We start from the raw sequence: 23,572 nt of genomic DNA, 5'->3' as shown, positions 1-23,572 counted from the left end.
CGTTGTAAGCCTACTGTAAGAGTTGCTAAGGGGGTTAGCAAAGCGGATGTGCTCGAGGATTCGAATGTTGGGGACAATACTCTATTGTGTGATTCAGTTGATACTCAGAGCAGTGTTCCTGCTGTTCCTTGCTTTAATAGGTTTTCTCCCTTGATGAACGAACAGGTTGTCGGCAGTGGGGTCCCATGTGAATCTTTGTCGCATTCCCCTGCTATCCCCTTAGGCAATTCTATCGACTCATCTGTTAACCCCTTATTAGACCTTATAAAAACGGTTAACCTGTTGAGAGATGAAGTCAGCGCTTTGAAATTAGTGATAGAATCTCTGACTAACAAAGCAGGGTTGTGTTCTGTTGTCCCACACCATGCCCCTGCCCCTACTTTACCTAACCCCTCTCTTGCTCCAGATAATCCCTTAGGAACTCAGGCTGATAGGACAGGCCTTTTTAACCCTCGCCCTAAGGGTTATGCCACTTATAGTAATGTAGCCAAGGCCAATACGAACCACATTTTGGTTAGCTTACCTGATAACACCAAATGTTCTTTGCAGGACAGAACAAGTCATCCAAAGAGGCCGGGTGCGAGAAGTGACCATGACACCTTTGACCAGGGGTCCCGGGTCGGTCGGAGCGATCGTAATGTCCCTCCCAAGGGCTACGTCGTAGATTCCTCCAACATAATCTACATGACCAATGTCCCCAAATTGCTACCCAATGGCGGCACTGAGTCCCCTGAGTCGCTGACCAACAAGGCAATCCACTGGTTGAGACATGTGAGGGGCTGTCGTTCAGTTATTAGGGAGGATATCTCCAGAGCTACGAGATTTTCTTCACCCAGGGCTTCTGTTGATTGCATCGAATTAACTCTTAAAAGCAATTACCTTGCTGAAAATCTTCTAGCACTTGAGTTTAGAACTTGCCCCCCAGAGGGTTCTTCCATCCAACTGCGAAGCTATCTCTCGCATGATCTAGGGGGGTTGAAGCGAGGCCTCTGTAGCGATAGGGACATAGATGGTTCATCCCTGGATACCAATGACTGACTACACAGTGAGGGGGGTGTTGGCTTTTGGGACAGGGGCGTGAGGGTGAGGGTCACTGAGCACCAGGAGTCCATTATGGCTAACCCTTGCATTGACCCCTGTCCTATATCTGCCAACCAAGTGGTTACAACTTTGAGTAGCAGTCATTTTGTCTCTGTTCCGGAATCTTGTCAGGGGTTTGATCCATCCACTAGTAACTCTATAGTAGATTCGCAACTCACTATTCCTGATATTGCCGGTCCTCCTTTGGCTGGTGGCTCTCTTTGCTCTTGGAACATTGCTGGTTTGAATTCCAAGCTAGCTATTCCTGATTGGGTAGCTTTTATTAACTCAATGGACATTTGTATATTCCAGGAGACTTGGCTTCTTGAACCACGCTTTTGTATGGGCTACTTAAATTTTCACATTCCGGCAACCAAGGGATCCCACGGGCGTCCATCAGGGGGTTTAACTATCTGGTTAAGAAGCGAATTGTGTTTGACCACTAAGCTTCCCCATACGGGAAGTAGTGATATCCAACTGTTGAGGTTAGACCTTGGATTATTGGGTACAATCGACATATATAATGTGTACGTTAGGGGTTCTAGAGGTGCAAAATCTTCGGTCATTGATGACTTACTTCGCCTGTTTGACCTTTATTCAGCTGACACCTTCGTCATCGTTGCAGGTGACTTTAATACATCATTCGAACCTCTTGTTGATAATAAGTGGGACCTACAGGACAGTGAAGAGTTTTGCTGGGGTATTCCCCCCCTGGAGTTGTCCCCTATATCAAGATGCTCAGAAGTCGCCATTCAGATTAATTCCCTTTGCATGGAAAGGGGCCTGAGGGCTCTGAATGGTAGGATGCCAGGCGACCGCGAGGGCGCCTGTACATTTAATAATGGGCTGAGCAGGAGTCGAATTGATTACATCCTGGCTGATATGAAATTATGGCACTCCCTCGTTGACATGGAAATAGTGTCCCTTCCAGAGAGTGATCATAACCCCCTCTGTTTATCACATAAATGGTGGAAGGTGTACGGTGGTCCTGCTGAGGCCAGGGTATCGCCCCCTTCCGCTGTGGTCCCATCCAACGATATGCGTCGTCTGAGATGGTCCGGACTTATGGGGAACCCTACCACCTTATCAAAGATTATAGAGGAGGTGAATGGCTCCATCACTGCTATAGAGTCAGTTTTAGCGGCTGAGGGGAACCTGAGGGATGTAACATCAGCGCACGATAGTTTATTTGCAAAACTGAAATCCTATTTCTTCACAAAAGTGAGACCAGGACCAAGAGGCGCTAACCAACAAGCCTCTTGGTATAATAGAGAATGCAGGGAGGCAAGGCTATCGCTTGGGTCTGCCCTGAAGGGTGGCGATGTTAGCCTGGTACGGCATAGGAGAATCGTCTACAAGAGCTGTGTCGCTAAAGCTAAACGCCAATGGGATGGCAAAAAGTGGGAGGACCTCCTTGAAGCTAGTCTCCGGAATGATAGTAAATTATTCTGGAGTATTGTTAAGTGGGGTTCTGGTGCACAGTCTGAGTGTCCCCAAAATAATGTTTCCCATGAGAAGTGGGTGGACTACTTCAAACCGCAGTATGCTTCCCCTACCGATCCTTCTGATAGCTATGGGTCCCCCCAGTTGTTTAATCCAGAAGATAACTTTTCTATTTCTGAGGTTGATCTGGCACTGGTGGGAGTGGCATCTGGTAAGGCTCCCGGACCTGATGGTGTTCCTGCGGATGTCTTTCTGTATGACAAGCTAAAATGGGGGAGGTATATACAGCTGATTGCTAACGCGTTGGCACATGGAGCTCCAATTCCAAGCTCTTGGAAAGCCGCGGAAATAATTCCGGTGTACAAAAAGGGTGACCGTTCGCTTCCTGAGAATTATCGGCCTATCAGTTTGATTGATGCGATTCAAAAGATCACTGGTAGACTGATTTTAAATCGTGTTCATCTCTGGATTGCGTCAAATAATATTTTATCCCCATTTCAAGCCGGATTCCGCCAGCACATTAGCACTGTTGACCAAGTCTTCCGTTTTACTCTTCTCTATTGGAAGACTGTGGTCTTGGGTAAGGGAAATTTGTATGCAGTGTTCGTGGATCTAAGGGCTGCCTTTGATTTAGTCCCTCGTTCAAAACTGTGGCAGACTCTAAAAGATTTGGGGCTTCATGGCGGATTGTTGTCCCTAATCCAGAGGCTTCATGAAGATAATTTGGCTAGAATCAGATGGGGTGGCCAGGGCATGTTGACCGAGGATTTTCCGGTCCAGAGAGGTGTCAGGCAAGGCTGTGCAATGGCCCCCACTTTATTTTCCCTATATATTAACGACATAGCGGATCGGCTTTTGGAAGCACACGTTGACGCTCCCGTTCTTGGCAACACTAAGGTCCCAATTTTAATGTTCGCTGACGACACACTTTTAATTGCTAAGACACCTGGCGGCCTTCAGCGTTCATTAAATATTTTTGAGTCCTTCTGTGTTGATCGTGGCCTGGAGGTCAATATAAAAAAAACTAAGCTTATGACATTCAGGCCACACAAATCTTTTAGAAATCAATTTGTTTTGTTTAACAATCCACTAGAACAAGTGCAGGCTTTTAATTATCTTGGAGTTAATATCCAAAATAACTTTGCATGGAAGTTACAGAGAGATCTGACTACTCTAAAACACAGGCAGTTAGCTGGTGTACTAGCTGCTGAATTCAAAAAGTCTCCTTCGAAGCCCATTAGACCCGTGTTACAGGTCTATAGTGCCAAAGCGGTGAGCTCGGCTCTTTATGGTGCGGAACTGTGGGGGTACGAGAACCTGTCTTCCTTAACCATCTCGGAAAACAAGTTCTTGCGCAGTATCACCTCCCTCCCGCAGAGCACACCTTTAGTCCCCCTAAGGTATGACCTTGGGAAGAACTCTATAGCTGATGTAGCCAGGCTTCGACCTATCCTTTATTGGCGTCGCCTATGGACCACTCCGGCGCTGGCAGAGTATGCAGAGGGTTTTCTTGACATATTGGCGATGGTGGGCTCCCGGAAGATTGCTTGGCTTAACGAAACTAGAAAATCCCTTGAGGCTCTGGGGTTGAGCGAACTTTGGGATAACCCTACAGCAGCTATTTTTCCATCTAAAGCTCTCTTGAAGGAGAAATATTGGGAGCTGGTAAACACAAAGGTACTCTCTGCCACTAAACCCTTTTCGCTTTCGGACGAATTTATGAACATCAAACTCGTCCCTAGGCTAGAACACTTCTGGGATCTTGTAACCAAAGTTCTTGATAGGAAATTGTTTTTCCAGATGCGGGTGGGAGCGTTGCCCTTAAATTCATTTGTAGCCCAGTGGGAACCCCAGAAAAGTAATTTATGCCCCTTTTGCAAATCCCAGGTGGAAACATTAGTGCATATGTTTTTTATATGCCCAGCTTACTCGGCCCCGAGGCGTGTGTGGTTGAAACCCGTTTGCCTATTATTGGGCACTAGACAGAGTGTTGAAGCAGGAAGGCTCCTTCGCACATGCACTGACCCGGTAATTGTTGTGGGGGTTGCCAAATTTCTGGGGTGGGCATGGATTATAAGAGCTAAGAGTATCAGATAGTAAAGTCAGACATCTGGTATGTTTTACCCAATGATCTTTTTATTATATGCTTTTTTAAAACTTGTAAATATTTTAAGTAGCTTCGCTTTTACACTGATTCTTGTTAAATTATTTGTGTATTTTGTACCTGTACTTGTTTTGTCTCGCTTTTATGACTTTTGTCGAATAAAGCTGTTTGGATTGGATTGGATTGGATTGGAATTCAGATAGAAAACTGTGAACTCATATTTAAACGCTCATTTTGCCAAACTATAGCTTTTAGGATTTGTAAATGTACAGATATTGAATGGGAAGATAATTAGAGCAAACATGGATAAGAAAACGCAGCCACTGAAAGTGTATATTTCTTTGTCTCTTGCTTGTAACCTTTATAAGTTTTGAAATGGATGTCCACATTTGCAATATTAAAATGTATGCCTTCATAGGTCGTTCATAGATTTTTATGTGCTGTACCCCACGGTTAATGATCTGGTAGAAGTTGATGCAAAAGATTGTTATCTACGTTAACGTGCTGCTTTTTAAAAAAATTGTAATAACTGAAAGTTTTTATTGAGATCTAGAGAAAGGCTCAGGTCCCTTTAAATTTGTAATAAGTAAAGTCAGTGCTCATTCCATGAGAGCTCAGTGACAGCCACCAAATCTGGGGGGGTTATGTACAAGGAAGTGGCGGAGCGTGTCGTTAGCCTCCTTGGCTTAACAACACGCTCCGCCACTTCTGAAACGCAAGGCTGCACCATATTTAGAAGAATGTGGTGCAGCCTTGCGTTTCCCCTTGGGATGGCGCTATGTTTAACAACTTAGCGCCAACGCAGGCACCCTTGCACCAGATTGCAAGGGTGTCTGCGTGCAGGGGAGGATTGTTAATATATAGGAAGGTGTCCCTTCCTGCACATAACCAATCCTAAAATGCCATTTTGTAACTTTCATGTGTGCTGCTTCATGTACATAAACCAACCTTGGCATTTTGCTTTTTCCATGTGTGCTGCACAAGACAGCACACTTGGAAAAAGCAAAAACGAGGAGAAATAATGCATTTCTCCTCGTTTCACCAACTTAGGACCAGCATTTTCCTGGTCTTAATTTTGTCTCTGCCTCCTATGTACGCCACCCTTGCACATAGGGGGCAGCATTAAATACAGTGGGTGTTGCGGTGGAACACCCACCACAACACCCACTGTACGCCCCTTTCACACTAACCATAGCGTGAAAGGGGGCCTTATGTACAAGGCAGTGTTAAGCCACGTTAAGTGGCTTAATGCTGTCTTGTACCTAAGGCAAGGCCTCTGGTCTCTTCATTTTTGGAAATACAGCAAGTGATAAAGCAGTTAAGGATACTGACCTCAAAATAATATGGTGGTGAACTCTATCCTGAAAGGATTAGTGGGCATTATTTCAAAAGCTGTGCAGTAGCTGTGCTCAACTTCACAGTCAACCCCGAGGCTCGAACCTTGGTTTCCGAGCTCCATGGTGGGCAGTCTACCCGTGAGATCACATCCTCTCCCCTTCCAGGGGAGCAGATGCTCAACATAGAAAAGGTCACCTGTCAATGATTTCAGTTGAAAGACCCTTAAGGATCTGTCATTTGTTGATATTTTGGTGGGGTGACTAATATGAAGAGAAATGTAATAATCTCATATGGACATGTTGAAGGGGTTTTCTTTGGTTGATTGGAAGTTGAACCTCCTGTTTGGTTCAAACAGCTTAAGGATGGCAAATAGTTGCTGAAGATGATTCCCAGGTTTATTTGCATAGCTGGAGATTACAATTGATGTAGTGTTGGATACCTAAACGTTTCTTTGTGGGTCACTTGAATGTTTACTTGATGCATTTCAGATAGTGTAACATTGAGTGAAATCTTCTTAGCTTTCAGTTATGTTTCTACATGTACAATCCAAGCACAAATATTTGTTGAATCATATGGTGAGGCCATTGGTATGATTTTGGTGCTTGGCATTATTGATATTCATGAGGTATTTATCTCTGTGTGTTTGAGTCACAAAGCAGAATAGGGATGAGATGGTATTTATGGAACTCCTTTTTTTGTTAATTGCAGATCGGAATTAAAATGAGAACACCTGTATTTTATATGTACCAACAGCTAAAAGATGTATTTGTCTGTAGTACTGGTCAACTTGTGTTTGCTCCAGGCTCAAGGATCAGAGACACATAGACATTTATATTTGTCCATGACATTGTTATCAGTTAAACAAAATCACAGCAAATTGCGCATGATTGGCCCCTGACCCCTGTACCTAATGATAATGTTCTATAACCATCTAATGGTGGGTATGATTTTCGGGATTGGCATATATATTTACTCTGTGTCCACTGTCCCTAGCCTTGAGCCTGTGGGATTTGGATCTACGATGTGGCCATTTGCCACACCCATGCCCACTTCACCTGGCTGGAGTGCAATATTGCATGGCACAAGCCAATTACCTGTGGGTTCTGACACATGGTTGCTGGGCACTGTACACGGCTGTACACCACATTCTATGCACAAAGTTGCACACTATGCTCCAGGGTTATAGGGACTTCACCTGTGAGCCACTACCATTTGAGTGAACAGAGATATGCATGTTTCCAAGACATAGTGATGAACTTATTAACAGACACTGGGAGTTGTTTAAAGCTCAGCTTGGGCTTGACTAGAGACTTGGTACAACACACATGAAGCTGTTGAGAGCATTGAGATTTTGTAGGCATGAAAAATGCAGAAGTCAGAGGGGGATATTCTCAAGAACGGGCGATAATTATCGCCAACCTAGGTTAACGCAACTTTACATAATGCCGTCTTTCACGTGAAACTAACGCCGTGTTAACGGCGTATTCTCAACGCGCCGGCTACAGGCGATAGTTCCCCGATAACGTGTCAAATGTCCACGTTAAAATTACCGGGACGCCAATAAAAAAGGAAACCCGAATGTGAAAAAGTTGTTATGGGCCCAACAGCGATAAAAATATCAGTGATAAGCAGCGCCAGGCTTGCTATTCCCACGTCAGGCAGGAAAATTCAGCATAAAAGTTGCACAAAAAAAAGAAATAAAAACAAAACCCAAACAACTGAGAAGCACCATGGTGGAAGCTGGAGCAACTACAGAGGGCAACCAGGACCCCACAAACCCCCGGAGGACCAACCAGGGACATCGGGGAAGGAGAAGGGCAAGGAGAAGAAGAAGAGGAACCCGTGATTCAGTCCACAGGAAAACAAGAACCTGATTATGGAGGTGATAGAACACCACCAACAACTTTTCATCTCCTTCACTGTGTCGTTGGCAAATAAAAATGCAATATGGCAGTCCATCTTGTCCAAGGTGAATGCAGTCGGTATGAAGTGCCAAGAAGCGCTGGAATGATTTGAAGCGCAAAACCAAGCTGAAACTCGCTAACAACTGGAAAACAGCAATGCAGACTGGAGGTGGGAGTCCAGCGCCACAGCAGGAGCTGGATGAGATGGAGGAAATGGTGTCCACAGTCATCAGTGGGGAGACGGTGGCAGGGTTTTGGGGACTGGCCACTGCTCAACATGACCTGACCCAACAGCAACAGGGTGAGTAACAACCAGGGACTGGGAGGACAGGGGGAGATGGGCCCAGTGCACACCCACAATGACTCTGGATCAAGTTCCTTACCTGCTTGCATATTGCAGCACACATAGAAACAGCAAGTAGGCCCCCATTGACAATGTACCCAGAGGGGCCCCTCCCCGCACACCACTAATCTCACAACAAATCCATGCACATGTGCTGAACCCAGCAAAGCTGCAGGTCCATGGGCCACACTGACAATGCAGGTGACACTGCATGACGATTAGCATGGCTGCAGTGCAATTATCATGACATGGTGCACGCCACGACACTGAGGTGGCTGAGTGTGGACCACAACCATAAAGGAGCAGATCACATTCTGACACATCTACTTGCACAAACAATCCCTGACGTCATCCCACTTACGTCCATGTTGCTCATGTTGTGGGACTTGAGTCACAGGGTGCATCTCTGCATCAGGGTGGTTCATATTTTACCCCAAGTGACACCCAAAATTTCACATCTGACCCCAAATGACACCCTGTTGTCTTTTTTTGAACACCAATGACAGCCTTCATGTCATGTTTTTGTACACATGATATACGCTGATGAGTGGGATTACGTATTACATTTGACACCCTAAAATGGCATTTAGAATACCTGACACCCTAAACAGCCTATCTGCACATCCCCACCATCTATTTGCTATTTGTGAGATTGTTAGCACTTAATGTTGCACTAACACTTGTCAGAGTGATGTGCTAATGCAGAGGATTGGCATGCACACAGAGAATGTGTGTTGCAATGAATTTACTAGCACATGCTGTTCATGTGGTCATTTTGCACTGTTCCATGAATGCTAAGGACAGTCACAATGTGAAGTGCTCATGTGAAGACATTGTTAGCTGCAGAGGGTTGTGGTTCACCTGCCTCTGCTTCCTCATCATCGTCTGGTGCATCTGGCACTTGGATCCATGGGGCATTGGTGCGTACACATATGTTGTGCAATACAAAACATGCAATGATCATCCTGCACACTATTTCTGGGTTATACAGGAGTCTTCCACCTGTGATGTCCAGGCACCTGAAACGTGACTTTAACACGCCAAATGTGTGCTCAACAATGCCCCTGGTGCGTTTGTGGACCACATTGTACTGGCTCTGGGCCGGGGTGTTCGGGGCTCGGATGGGTGTCATCATCCACAGGCAGAGTGCATATCCTTGATCACCTGTGAGAGGTAAGTGAAATTAGTGTACATTGGTGGTTGTGCATGCTGTGGTGGCAGACTCACAAGTTGTGTGGTGTGTGATTGTGAGAATTTGGGATTCATGTTTGCCATGTATTACTTCTGGCAAATGTGCGGGATCAATGTGTATTACAGAGCCTCACAGCTGCTCCTTCCTCCCCGAAGATTATTTACTTGTGTGCGCTGCAAGGTTGCATCACTTGCACTCCTACGGCGCACCATTGTCATGCCTGTCTTAGCATTTCTGCAAGCCTGACAACAACACTGTAATGTGGGCCATTGAAGGTGGGCGACCACGTGTGTGTAGGCCTATGGTAAGGATAGGGTGGACATAGATGTAGAGTTCAGGCCTGGCTGAACTCGTGCTGCGATTGAGGCTAGGCCTTTGGCTTATGCTGCGGCAATGAAGATACACACACAACGGTTGGCATGTATGAGCCAAGACCCCGAGCTGTCTTGCGCTCTTTTATTTATCCATTTGGGCAAGCCCACCCTCCGGGTGCATGCTACATTACAACATTGTGGCGCCGACACTACAACAGAGACACCCACCATAGTCACTTTTGTGGCCAGCCCAGAACTGAATCACGCCCTGAGCCCAGAACTGAACCATGCCCAGAGCCCCGGGCCATTTCTTCACACTACTCACACACATACGTGTGGTTCGCCGCCGTGGTGCTGGGATGTCGTGCGCTTTGGAAGATGTCTCCAGACATTCCCCCCAGGCTTTCCAGCGGCCTGCCTGGGACAGGGGTAACCCTGAGACTGTGAAGGGCTCCAGTGGCGCTACCGAGGACATACTGTTGGCTGCGGGAGGTGGACTTGTGGGGTAGCCCCACACGATGACTTGCGGTGCACTGAGTTAGTCCCATCAGAAGAGCTGAGCAGGTGTGCAGCCTGCAATGATGCAGTGGCCTGGAGGCTGGAAGATGACTGGTGAAGCACTGAGGTAGTGGCGCCTGAGGCACTGCGTCCGGCATGGGCCTACCCTCACGTAGTGATGACTTGTGGTGCACTGAGTTAGTCTCACTGGAAAAGCTGAGCGGGTGTGCAGCCTGTTATGATGCAGTGGCCTGGAGGCTGGACGATGACTTGCGGTGCATTGAGTTAGGCCCACCTGAAGAGCTGAGTGGGTGTGCAGCCTGCGATGATGCCGTGGCCTGGAGGCTGGACGGCGACTTGCAGTAGACAGTGGTAGTGGCACCTGAGGCACTGTGTCCGGCACGGGCCTACCGCCACATGGCGATGACTTGCGGTGCACTGAGTTAGGCCCATCTGAAGAGCTGAGTGGGTGTGCTGGGGGCCTGGTGCGTGGAAGACAGCGATCGGCTGAGGAGTCTGCCAAGCTTGCAGGCCTTGGACTTGAAGATTGCACCTGCACATGTTGGGCGCTCTTGGAGGCATGCCAGTGGCGTCAGGTGAGCAGTGAGGCCTGGGTGCACAGGGGCGAGCAATCACAGCTGGACACCGGACGGGTGTGGGGACCAGCGGGCTGGGGTGAAGCAGGTGCACAGGATCACGCAGGCACCACCGGTCATGGCAGTGCCATTGTGGCAGGGTGAGGGGCGCCGCCCTGGCAAACACACCCCTGCAGGCAATGACAAGATGTGTGCTGGCTGGCGTGTGACATAGCACCTCGTTGCCAGTGTAGATTTTTCCGTTGAAGGTGGTCAGCCACGTGTGTGTAGGCCTATGGTCAGGATATGGTGGACACAGAGACACACGCAGTAATTACTTTGGTGACCGTCCCGGAAGTGAACCACGCCCAGAACTCCTATGCTGGACTGGCATACGCCGGCCCAGCCCACTATGCTCACGCTTACAGGGGGCGACAGAGCTACATGTCCAAGGTCTTCCTCATTGCCTGAGGTAACATGCTTGCGTCCACTTTCCACAACACTACAAACACCAGCGGTATATGTCCACATGGACATGTCTGTGCTCTGCATACTCAAGACTGTCCAGCACAAATTTGAAAACACATCTTTTCACTTAAACAGACACCCTCACCCTTTTTTGCTTCACGCCAGAACACTTGTGAGTATCGCTATAAATCAAAATAACATAACATAACAAGGCATTGTGCACATTCTTATTCATGGTTCACTTGCCTCCTTCGCACAGTCTTGGTTCCCACCTCTCCCCACATTCTGCAATTGTGTGGCAGAGGGGCTGTGCCTTTCTGGATGATTTGTCTACATGTCTGGCCCCTGTTACCACAGTTACTTGTGTTGTCATGTCTGGTAGGTGGGCATGTTGGCTGGCATTTTGTATGTGATTTTGTTATGTGTGCATTCCCATAGTTGTGAGTTGTATGATTGTGGAGTTGAGGTGAATGGTGTGTTCCGTTGGTACTTACCAACGGGCAGTCCATTTCCATAGGTGCCATCTGAAGATGTAGGAATCATGCACACTACCTGGGAAGTTGGCAACGACATTGGTGAACAGTCCCTGGTGGTCCACATTGATGGAATGCGTGTCCTTTCTGGTGCGGTAATTGTGTGCAGAGTCGGCAGGGGGCACAAGTAGGACATGTGTGCAGACAATTGCCCCCAACATGTGTGGGAAGCCAGCTATGGCGTAGAAGCCTTGCTTGGTCTCCATCTGTTCCTGCGCAGTGTGGGGGAAGTGAAGGTGCTGGGGTTTCAAGCTGATAATGGCATCCAAGACAGGTGTGAGGAACTTTGATAGGGCTGGCTGGGAGACACCTCCGACTCAGGAAGTTGTTGGTTGGAAGGTACCTGAGGCCAACAAGTGCAGCACAGCCAGCAGCTTTGTCTGCGGAGGGATGTTGGTTGTCCGCTGTGTTGGTACCATCAGCCTGTGGGCAATGTGGGTCAGGATGTGGAGGATGATTGTCCTTTTGAGCCTGTAGTGGGCAATGACATCATCTGGCGTTAAGTCTCTGAGGCTTGTGTGTTCTCAGAAGAGCCACTGTCTTGTTCTGCGCTGCCTCGGTGGTAGTCCGAGGGGTGGTGGTCCTGGGGTGGGGGTGGTCCTGGGGGTGGTGGCGGTGGGTGTGGTGGCCCTCTTGGGTCTGTGGTAAATAATTTAATTACCGGAACTTAATTTGATGCGGAAAATTAATAAGAATAGCTCAGTAAAATAAGAGGCAGAATCCGTGGTATTAGAGGTTCGGAACGGGCTTTATTCCAATAACACAATTCGAATTTGTGGGCTTCATATTCCATCACCACGAAGGTTCAGGAAGTGAAGGACAATACTTTATTGACAGGTAATCATTTTTATAGAATAGGCATTACAGTGAAACAGATGCAGGAGGCGTAACAGTTGATAACAGAGATAAAAACATACATGCGTAACTAAAATGGGTGTAACTAGGCGTAACTAAAGAACGTCATTAGGTATGATGTCACAAATGGGTGGTTCCATGAAAGAATTTCGCAATGTCAGCAAAAATACTTGGCAGAGATGCGTGCGCAGCAGCATGACGTGTGATTTGACGTGCAACTAGAGGGTGAAGGGGACTTGACATTTAGCTCTACATGTGGAGACAGAAGTCTGGGGTTATGTCAACCTAATCCCAAATCATATCTAACATCCTATGTTTAAAGAACTGTGTTATCCAAAAAGAGAGGTCTCTTAGGATAGAATCTTATTCTATACTGACTATACTGACTGTTAGTGCGTGTACAAGCGTCTAAGTGTCTACACTAGATGCGAGGGGGTAGGAATATTCCATGGTAACAGGGTTTATGAATTACTTGCATGAGGACAGAGAAGCCGGGCCCTTTGCTCGGTAGCTGGAAGAATGTTTACCTAAACTGCTAGACAGGAATGCATCGGATGAGGAGCGGAGCAGAGCAGATAATCTTGAAGGTGAAATACAGTTTTTGGCAGACAGACAGGCCGAGTCAGGCACCGTTAGCCGCGCAGGGAGTAGGACAAAGTTCATGGATACAGATGCGAGCTCAGACTGGAGCTTTCAGAGGCAGAAGGCAGGAAAAGGCTTAATGGCAGAATCAGGGCCTACTCGCCTGGACTGTAAAATGGGATAAATGAACCATATAAAGCCGGTGGCCTTTCATACTTAGGAATAGGATATCCGACCCATTCATGGCGGATCTGAAAGAGGACATGTTGACGGTGGACGCACATGTGTTTGCGTCTTCATAACTGGAACTGGAGGGAACATACATGTACTTGTGACTTATACATGAAACCGTTGGGGTCCAAGATAGGGGACATAACTGATCATAAAAATCCATATTTCCACATTCCCTCCTTGTCCCCTACTGGCCCTTAGGAGATATCAATCTTCATCAATCCATCGATCTGTTCATATAACATCATTTGTTCTTCTTTCTTCTTCCGGGATCTCGAATGAAAACTTGGATGTGGGATACACGAGGTGGCACACAGACCACAAATCGCTGGCCCACATTGTAGACATAAGCAGCAACTGAATAGTATGAGAAAGCCAATACCTAGGAAGGATAGCATTCTCCATCCCCAGGCTGACAACACGCCCCAGAACCAACCGGACCAAGTCCAGGTGCCTGGACTCTGGTGTATCTGGCTTACAATCTTATGAAGGCGGGTTATGGCTTTATATACTGACGGCGAATTTTCTGGTATGAAAATGCAACAACTTGATCCGATGACCCTACAAGCTCCGCCCCTATCGGCCAGGATGACGTCAAGGACAAGACGATTTTGAAGCACAACAATCCGCATAGCAGACTGCTCTTCTGTTAAATTGCCTAAGGCGGAAATAGTTTCGTTCACTACTGCTTCAAGGGTTCTGGTTAATCTACGTATCAACTTACTATTAGTGACTGTACCTATATAGGGGAAGAAACCTTTATTGAAATCTGTGTATTTTTCCCATGCTGTTTCAGTGTAATCGACAATTGGGAGATCTCTCTGCTGTCTATTGTGTACTAAATGAGTATTTCTGTGATAATCAGGAGGAGCTAGGAAAACAGGTGGCAAAAGGAATCCTATGTAACAGGTACCATCCCAATCTAGAGGTAGGCGTATATATGCGGTCTGGCCACATATAAAGTAGGAATGTCGAGAAGCTCTAAATGTAGACTTGCCTTGATCACTGAATTCTATTACAGTGGTGCATCTACTATGGCCCATATGTATGGAACCATTCTTTCTTACACACAATTCACCTTTAACTGGAAATACTGACATAGCGGGCAAAATTGGTGCAGCTTCGGATTCAACATTCAGGATCATGAGATTAAGCGTAAAATTACCTAATCCATATACTTCATTTTCTAGATCAGTTCCTGTTCTTTTGGGAAGTCTCTCCTTGTTAGGGTAGCAGACTTTAAGCAAAACTAAGTTCAGGTTTCCCCATACCCAGTTGTCTTGATAAACTGCGGAATTCGAATCTAGGGAATTGATCAAACTAAACCATGCTCCACAGGAGCCATTGTGTGTGAACGGATAGGGAAAGAGGGGCAAAACTCCCTTATAGTTCTGATAGGGAGGGAGTCGGCCACATATCCAACAATTTGTGGCATTGCTGGTTTGATGGGAATGATGTAACATACTAATAAAAGTGTTATTGCGCAGCGCAAATCTATAGGACAACTCATGCGGGGGTAATTCACTAAAAGAATGTTCAGCAGTAACATTGTAAACATGTTTAGAAATAGGATAATATATGTGCAACAATATACTTGCAGCGATTATTAAAAGATTTAAGAAAAACAAAATTAATAACGTCACTGTGCAATGACTACGCAGTGATTTACAGTACGCATGTCTTTTCAACTGCATCTTTCCGTTTCTTTCTCTATTCAGGTCTAGGGGATACATGTCAGAGACAAATTCGACCGATTCACCTTGGAGAGGACTTAAACAATCAAATTGTCTGACTTATTAGACCGTAGTTTTAGTTTGTATAGTTCCTTATCGCTTAGTTCAACCAAAGGAAGCTTTGAGTCAATCGGTGAAGACACGCGAGGTGTATCATTTATATCAGACGGTAGTCCATGAAATTTCTTGATATGACTTGAATGTATCCAACCTTTGCGACCTTCGATCTTCACGGCTGTCCTCGTGGTGAGCAGTACAAGTTGAGGCGATTTCCACCTAGGATCCAGCTGAGTCTTCCGGTCAAAATTTCGCACTAACACCAGGTCCCCGGGAACTACGTCATGGGGTTTCACCTCGGTGTTGTCGGGAAAGGCTGCAGCTACCTGTGAACGACAAGATTGTAGTGCAGACATCAAGGAAGCTAGGTAATCTGTCAGCATATTACAGTCAACATCAGTTATTTTGCGTGGTATAGGCGTCCCCCACATATTTGGTGGTCTGCCAAAGATCACCTCATAAGGGGATAGCCCTGTTCGAGAGTGCGCTACCATTCTCATGTAAAAGAGTGCGACTGGTAAGGCTACTACCCAATCGACACCTTTCTCCCTACATATTTTGGACAATCTAATTTTCAGAGTTTGATTATGTCGTTCCACGAGACCTGCTGCCTCGGGGTGTCGGACACAGTGAAATCTCCATTGATAACCTAACAAAAGTGAAACGTGTTTCATTAGTTCGGATGAGAACGGCTGGCCGTTATCTGAGTAGACAACACGTGGTAAACCGTACCGTGGGAAGAATTCTCGAACCAACTGTTTGGCAGTAGTCGGGGCAGTGTAATCTGAAACCGGGTATGCTTCTGTCCAACGGGACAGAGCACAGACAACTACGAGAACATATTTGAATCCTCGACATCGTTCCATCTGGATATAATCCATCTGGAGGACTTCAAAAGGGTGATCAGGAGGCTGAAATCCACCCTGTTCTACAGGAATGCTTTTACCTGGGTTAAACTGACAACAGATCATACAGGTACGAACTTTTTGTTTAGCTGCTGCTCGTAAATGTTTGTTGAACCAAATGTGTTGAATGCTGTCTAGCATAGCCTTTTCTCCTAGGTGCGCTGGACTATGTATTGTATTAATGATGACTTGGACCATTGAGTCGGGAAGAAACCATACAGATTTTTCCTTCGTCATCCATCCTTGATTCGTTTGGATCCCTCCTAATTCAGTCCATTTCTTTATTTCGTCTGGTGTAGCATGTGTCTGTATGTCAATTACGTCAAGAGCGGGATCTTTAACCGTCATGCAATGTGTTGGTGTCAGAACTATTGTCTTTGTCATGTCAGATGTGTGAGTTTGAGCAGTCTGTTTAGCTGTTCTATCAGCTAGATCATTGCCTTGGGAAATGATATCAGTAACTTTCGTGTGAGCTTTACATTTCATAATTGATATTGCAGTGGGTAGATGTATTGCATCTAATAAGGCATGAATGAGGGGTCCGTGCTGAATGTGGGCACCATGAGAAGTTAAATAACCTCTCTCTCGCCACAGCACGCCGAAGTCGTGTACAACTCCGAATGCATAACGTGAATCAGTGTATATGTTGACTTTCTTATTTGTGGCTTGAATACAGGCTTGTGTCAGAGCGATGAGCTCTGCTGCTTGAGCTGACAAGGTATTTATGCAATATGTTTCAATGACTTCAGTGTCTGTTGTGACTGCATACGCGGCCACTAGCTCTCCTGTACTTGTTCTCATACATGAACCATCTACATACAACGTCAGGTCTGGATCTGACAATGGGACGTCTGTCAAGTCTTGTCTGGGTTTCGTCGTGATAGTAATAACTTCAATACAATCATGTGCTAGTGGGTCTGTTCCGTCTACTGGTAACAGTGTGGCAGGATTTAACGTACTACAACGTCTGATTTCTATGTGTGGCTGAAACAATGTTAATTCGTAACCAGTGAGTCTCGCTATAGTCAAGTGTTGTGTTTGCGTTCGGTTCAAGAGAACCTCTACTGCGTGTGGTACTTGTACTGTCAATGGATGTCCTAACACTATGGCATCGCTTTGTCTGATTGCTAAAGCTGTCGCTGCCACTGATTTCAGGCACGCAGGCAGAGCCTGAGCTACGGGATCTAATGTACTAGAAAAATAAGCACATGGTTTGTGTGATCCTGCTTGTTCCTGTGTGAGTACTGACAAGGCAGTACCTTCGCGTTCTGTAACAAAGAGCGTAAACTGTTTACTGTAACATGGTGTTGCTAAAACAGGTGCTTGACATAAAGCTTTCTTTAGGCTTTCAAAAGCTTGTGTATGTTCCTGAGTCCAAGGGAGGACAGTCGATGTGGCCGCCTCCTGTGTTGTCAACTGAATGAGTGGTTTTGCTAGAAATGCATACTGAGGGATCCATTGCCTACAATATGAAGTGAGGCCTATAAAAGCCCGTACCTCCTTTTGTGTCTTGGGTATTGGCATGTTAGCAATTAACTGGATGCGATCTGACGTAAGCTGCCTTCCCTCCTTGGACAGCGAGTGCCCAAGGTAAACAACTCGCTGGACACAGAATTGCAGCTTAGAAGGGGACACCTTGTGCCCCTTTTCGGCCAAAAATTGTAAAACCGTCAGTGAGGCTTTTTCACATTCAGGTTCGCTTCTAGCGGTGATCAGCAGATCATCGACATATTGAAGCAGGGCAGTGTTGACTGGCATGTGGATACTGTCAAGTTCTCGTTTCAGTGCTTGGCTATAGATGCTGGGGCTTTCTGTGAATCCTTGAGGTGCGCGTGTGAATTTAAAGCTTCGTCCATTTAAACTAAATCCGAACAAGTATTGGCTTTCCGGATCTATTGGAACGCTGAAAAAGGCATTCTTGAGATCAATTACAGTAAAGAATGTTGCTTCGGAATCAATAGCTGTCAGTAATGAAGAAATGTCTGGGACTACGGGGTATTGTGGTACAATACATTTATTTAATTCGCGCAGATCAATAACCAATCGATATACTGGCGGGGCTTTTGGATCAGTTCGTTTAAGAATCGGAATTATCGGTGAATTACATACATTGGAGTCGGTTTCCACAACCACTCCTTGGGTAATAAGCTCGTCAATGATTTGCAGTAAAGCCACTACAGCATCTGGGGGTAACTTGTATTGTCGCATTCGTGGTAGTACCACTCCTGTCTTTAGTGTGACTCGATATGGTGTAATGTTCATGCAACCAACATCTGTAGGGCCTTGTGCCCATAAATGTGTGGGTAAAGTCTGCAGTCGGTGATCCATGTCTCGGGACACATAGTGCCCTTTGAAATCACGTAAAAACATTCTTACTCCTTCCGGAGAACAACATATTATAGCTCCTAGAGCTTTCAATGTTTTTATACCTAACAGGTTTTCTGGACATGATTTAGTAAGTAATAAATCTGTAGTTCGTGTCAAGGGACCAATCGTAAGTGGAAGAGGCTGTGATACTTCGTTAATGATAGGTTTTCCTGAAAAACCAAGGGAAATATTCTGTGAGCCTGAGAGGGGTGCCCCTGGAACTTCACTACGTTTTATGGTTGTTCGGCTTGCCCCTGTATCAAGTAAAAATGTTCTATCTTGGCCTAATAGTTCACTGTGTACATAAGGTCCTTCTTGATCCACAGGGACCTCGATAAGGGGTAAGCCAACTTCCCTCTCTAGGCTGTTTCATGAGTATCGTTGATAATCAGGATAGTCATACTGTGCGGTCTGATACATCTGTCGTGTGGTTGTTTGTGTGGCAGCAATAGGCTGCGGTGGTGGAGCTGGCATAGACTGTTGCGGAGCTGGCATGGACTGTGCATGCTGCGGGGCTCCTTGTTGGTTCTGATCCTGTCTAAGTGGCCGTGGTCTTTCTTTTGTATTACCTATGGCGATATTATGTTTTAAAACTGGACAATCGTGTACATAATGACCTGGCTGTTTACAATAGTTGCATGTCCCTTTTACAGAACCTGCTGAAACACTGGACTGTGTCATACCCTTTTTATGACCGTCAGCTGGAACTGTCTGGGAAACTAGCATTTTCATTTTCGTGTCTTTCATGCGTCTTTGTTCATGTTCTTGTTCCTCTCTAATTCTATTGTGATGGTACTGTAGCATTTGTAACATTTGTGACGGAGTGTTACCTTGCCAGGTACTCTCGAATTTCAATACTCTATTCTTAACTTGGGGCAAGGCATTTTCAACTAATTTTGTCACAAACAGATGTGGATACGATTCGCTACTTGCTTTTATTCCACTATTTATACCAAAACATTTTTCGAATCGGGCATAGAAATCACTAGTGTCTTCATCTTGCTTTTGTTTACAGGCTGAGATTGCACCCCAGTCTTCCTTTTTCGTAGTTAATAAACGTGGCAGTACCTGTACTAGTAAACCTGGTAGTGTTTTGGTCTTTTCCCCAAGCCCTAAACCTGGGCCTCGAGCTGTTTCTTCGTTTTCTAATGCTGTCCAATCTATCTTTTGGTCTCCCACCTCCCAATCCTTTTCCTTGAGTTTTTCGTAAATGCCCGCAGGCATTAATACCTTTAATATTTTCATAATGTCGGGATAGGTATACTCTCCCATGAGCAACATGTCTTTAATTTCACGGTGGAAACCCGCTGGGTCTTTGTCATGACTGGGTACCACTTTCTTCATTTCTAATAGTTCCATTTTAGATATGGGTGTGTATACAAACACACGTTTAAACTGATTGTCATCACCTTTTATCGGGTGCACTTCGCGTAAGGGATTCTGTCTATCCATATAATACGTCGTTCTTTCCTTGATGGGCAGTGAGACATGTTCGGGGCATACAAAAAGAATGTACTGCTTTCTGGATTCTAGTATTTCTCTAATTAACTCAGTACCTGAACCTCTCCATTTATTCGTGAGTAATTCTGTCAATATATCAGGTAAGGGACCAGGATCGGAGTGTTGGCTTTTATATAATATAAGGAGTTGTTGAATCATGTAGATTCCAGCTAAACGCTGTTCATCTGGGGTGAGGTTCAAAAACGTGTGCGCTAGTGTATCATCACTATATTTTCCGGGACTGTCAACCCAGTGAACGGCTGACCTGGCTAATTCTTGTTCGTCCATAGAATCGAGTATATGATAACCCCTTCGTTCTCGGAGTAATTTGTCAGCGGCTTGGAACGAATGTTCGGGGGACCTTATATTTATTATAGGGGTTTGGAAATTTCTGTTATTATCTGGACGTATCAGACGTATCGGATCAGTAAAGCATCTAGTATTATTACAAGATCTTCCTCTACCTACATAGGCCATGGTTTCTATCTGTCCTGTGGGCAGTTCTAATTCTTCCTCCTCCTCGTTTTGTTCAGGCTGGTCTACCGCTAATCTTTCTTCGTGTATTCGTTCTACTTCTTTGCGGATCTTTCGGCACATAGCTACTATACTTAATAGTTTATTATGTCTCCCCTCTGATATATTCCGACTCCATGTGGTAAGAATTCGCATTTCTTCCGGATTTACCCCTGGTCGGTCTTGATTTCTGATCACACAATTTATGAGGAAACGTAACAGTTCCCCCTGTATCTCCACTTTCTGGTACTCCATGGCTCTATTAATACTTTCAGAATCTCGCCCTGACTGAACAAAGTGATATATATTTTCTAAATGTGTAGTCATTCCTGGTAGCCTCCCTAAATATATTGCAGCTCGTCGGATACGTAATGATGCCAGCAGCATTTCGTCCTCTTTGCCGGGCACAGGATCATATCTACAATCTACTAGAAGTTCCTTAAGCATGTCGGGAGTTACTAGTTTGGGCGTACGTTGGTGGGCTAATTCTTGAAAGGAAAGTTTATTTACTCTGGGTGGCGTGGAAAAAATGTTTGTTGTACCTCCTGTAGCACCGCCTGGGGTGCTGGATGTGAAAGGATTCGTTGAACGTGATATAGCAACCATAGGTGTGGGTACAGCTGTAGAAACAGATGTGCTTGCCGGAACTTGTATCGGAGTTTGTTGTTGCGGAGGTACAGACGGAGGGTCTTGGCGTTGAACCCCCTCGGCAGGCGGTCTATGTGGTGCAGTATTAGCATACTCTGGAGCTGCGTCGTCTAAATAAGAGGAAAGGAAAACATCTTCTGCGGTTCTGGGATGCCCTCTGGGATGTGCTTTTATCGGAAACAATGGAGGTGGCAAGTCTTTTGGTATCTCCGGAGTAGCCTTAGGTAACTCTTCGGCCAGAAGAGGATACATACCATTCATAAGGGCATTTCTTTGTCTGTCTACTTGTTCTGATTTTGCTCGGGTACCTTCTTCAATTAATAGATTTTCTCGGACTTTATTTGAATTCTCCTTACTTTTCTCTTCCTGTCTGAGTGCTTTTTCTGTACGTCTATATGATTCTTTACGCCATAATTCAATGGCATCTTTCTGTGATTGTCTAGCTTTCTTTTTCCATAATTCTTCCTCTACTTTCATGATGCAATCTGCATCCCAGGTCCCAGCTGCGGGCCACCTCTGACTTTCTGGTAATTCCTTGGTGTAGTCTACCCATAAATCAAGAAATAATATGGCGTCTAGGCCATGTTTATGATACATGAAGTACCCTGGAGTGTCCCTAGGAGGAATGGGAACAGCTTCTTCGAGTACCCCTTTTCTAGTTTTGATCTGTCTTAATTTCGAAAAGAGCGGCATATTGAGAACTGATCTGAGACCTAATTTTGAACACGTTTAATACAACAAAACACAATAATGAACAGTCATTCACACCACGATATGCAGAACGTATTTAAAACATTTAACATTTAACATTTAATGGACAACAATAATGGCCATTTAAGGAGTTTGTCACTAAGCATAATACTCGGCACTAACTAGGTAATTCTGAATTATATACTAGACATACTTGATATACTGCTAAACAGTACAGATACACTGCTGAAACAGTGCAGACCGGATTTGTGTACCCAAACCCGTCTTGACCGGCACAACCTATGTGCACGTCAGAACGCCTCCCCGGCAATGGTACTCACCGGGTAGCTCGGAACGGAAGGCCTCGGAACTGAACTGAACTGGACTTGGACCGGACTGGACTCGACTCGAAACTTCGGAACTTCGGAACCTGGTGGGCCTCTGTATACCTCGGATCTTGCTCTCTCAGCTAGGCTCTGGTCGGGATACTTCGCACTTCTCACCGCCTCGTCTGGGTGTTGATCGCAGCCTCAGTTACCCCCGCTCGGCAGGAGGGAGATACAGGAAATCCTGTGGGTACGCGTTGTTGTCCGTCCAGCTGTGGCAGGAGACCGGGCCTGCAACGCACCTCCGGCGCGTGAGATGAGAAAGTGTCCCTGTTCGGGCGCCATATATGTGGTAAATAATTTAATTACCGGAACTTAATTTGATGCGGAAAATTAATAAGAATAGCTCAGTAAAATAAGAGGCAGAATCCGTGGTATTAGAGGTTCGGAACGGGCTTTATTCCAATAACACAATTCGAATTTGTGGGCTTCATATTCCATCACCACGAAGGTTCAGGAAGTGAAGGACAATACTTTATTGACAGGTAATCATTTTTATAGAATAGGCATTACAGTGAAACAGATGCAGGAGGCGTAACAGTTGATAACAGAGATAAAAACATACATGCGTAACTAAAATGGGTGTAACTAGGCGTAACTAAAGAACGTCATTAGGTATGATGTCACAAATGGGTGGTTCCATGAAAGAATTTCGCAATGTCAGCAAAAATACTTGGCAGAGATGCGTGCGCAGCAGCATGACGTGTGATTTGACGTGCAACTAGAGGGTGAAGGGGACTTGACATTTAGCTCTACATGTGGAGACAGAAGTCTGGGGTTATGTCAACCTAATCCCAAATCATATCTAACATCCTATGTTTAAAGAACTGTGTTATCCAAAAAGAGAGGTCTCTTAGGATAGAATCTTATTCTATACTGACTATACTGACTGTTAGTGCGTGTACAAGCGTCTAAGTGTCTACACTAGATGCGAGGGGGTAGGAATATTCCATGGTAACAGGGTTTATGAATTACTTGCATGAGGACAGAGAAGCCGGGCCCTTTGCTCGGTAGCTGGAAGAATGTTTACCTAAACTGCTAGACAGGAATGCATCGGATGAGGAGCGGAGCAGAGCAGATAATCTTGAAGGTGAAATACAGTTTTTGGCAGACAGACAGGCCGAGTCAGGCACCGTTAGCCGCGCAGGGAGTAGGACAAAGTTCATGGATACAGATGCGAGCTCAGACTGGAGCTTTCAGAGGCAGAAGGCAGGAAAAGGCTTAATGGCAGAATCAGGGCCTACTCGCCTGGACTGTAAAATGGGATAAATGAACCATATAAAGCCGGTGGCCTTTCATACTTAGGAATAGGA

At 45.6% G+C, this 23,572-nt stretch overlaps 1 protein-coding gene across 1 annotated transcript in view; it reads right to left on the bottom strand.

Annotated features, from left to right (window-relative positions):
• Positions 1-23,572, bottom strand: part of CDH8 (cadherin 8) — an 815,205-nt gene that overhangs the window by 151,869 nt on the left and 639,764 nt on the right. The gene's annotated exons all lie outside the window — the stretch shown is intronic.

Source organism: Triturus cristatus, chromosome 12, assembly GCF_964204655.1.
Source record: "Triturus cristatus chromosome 12, aTriCri1.1, whole genome shotgun sequence".
NCBI lineage: Eukaryota > Metazoa > Chordata > Amphibia > Caudata > Salamandridae > Triturus > Triturus cristatus.
Note: the sequence above shows the minus strand (reverse complement) of the source record. Positions and strands in the feature narration are given on the sequence as shown.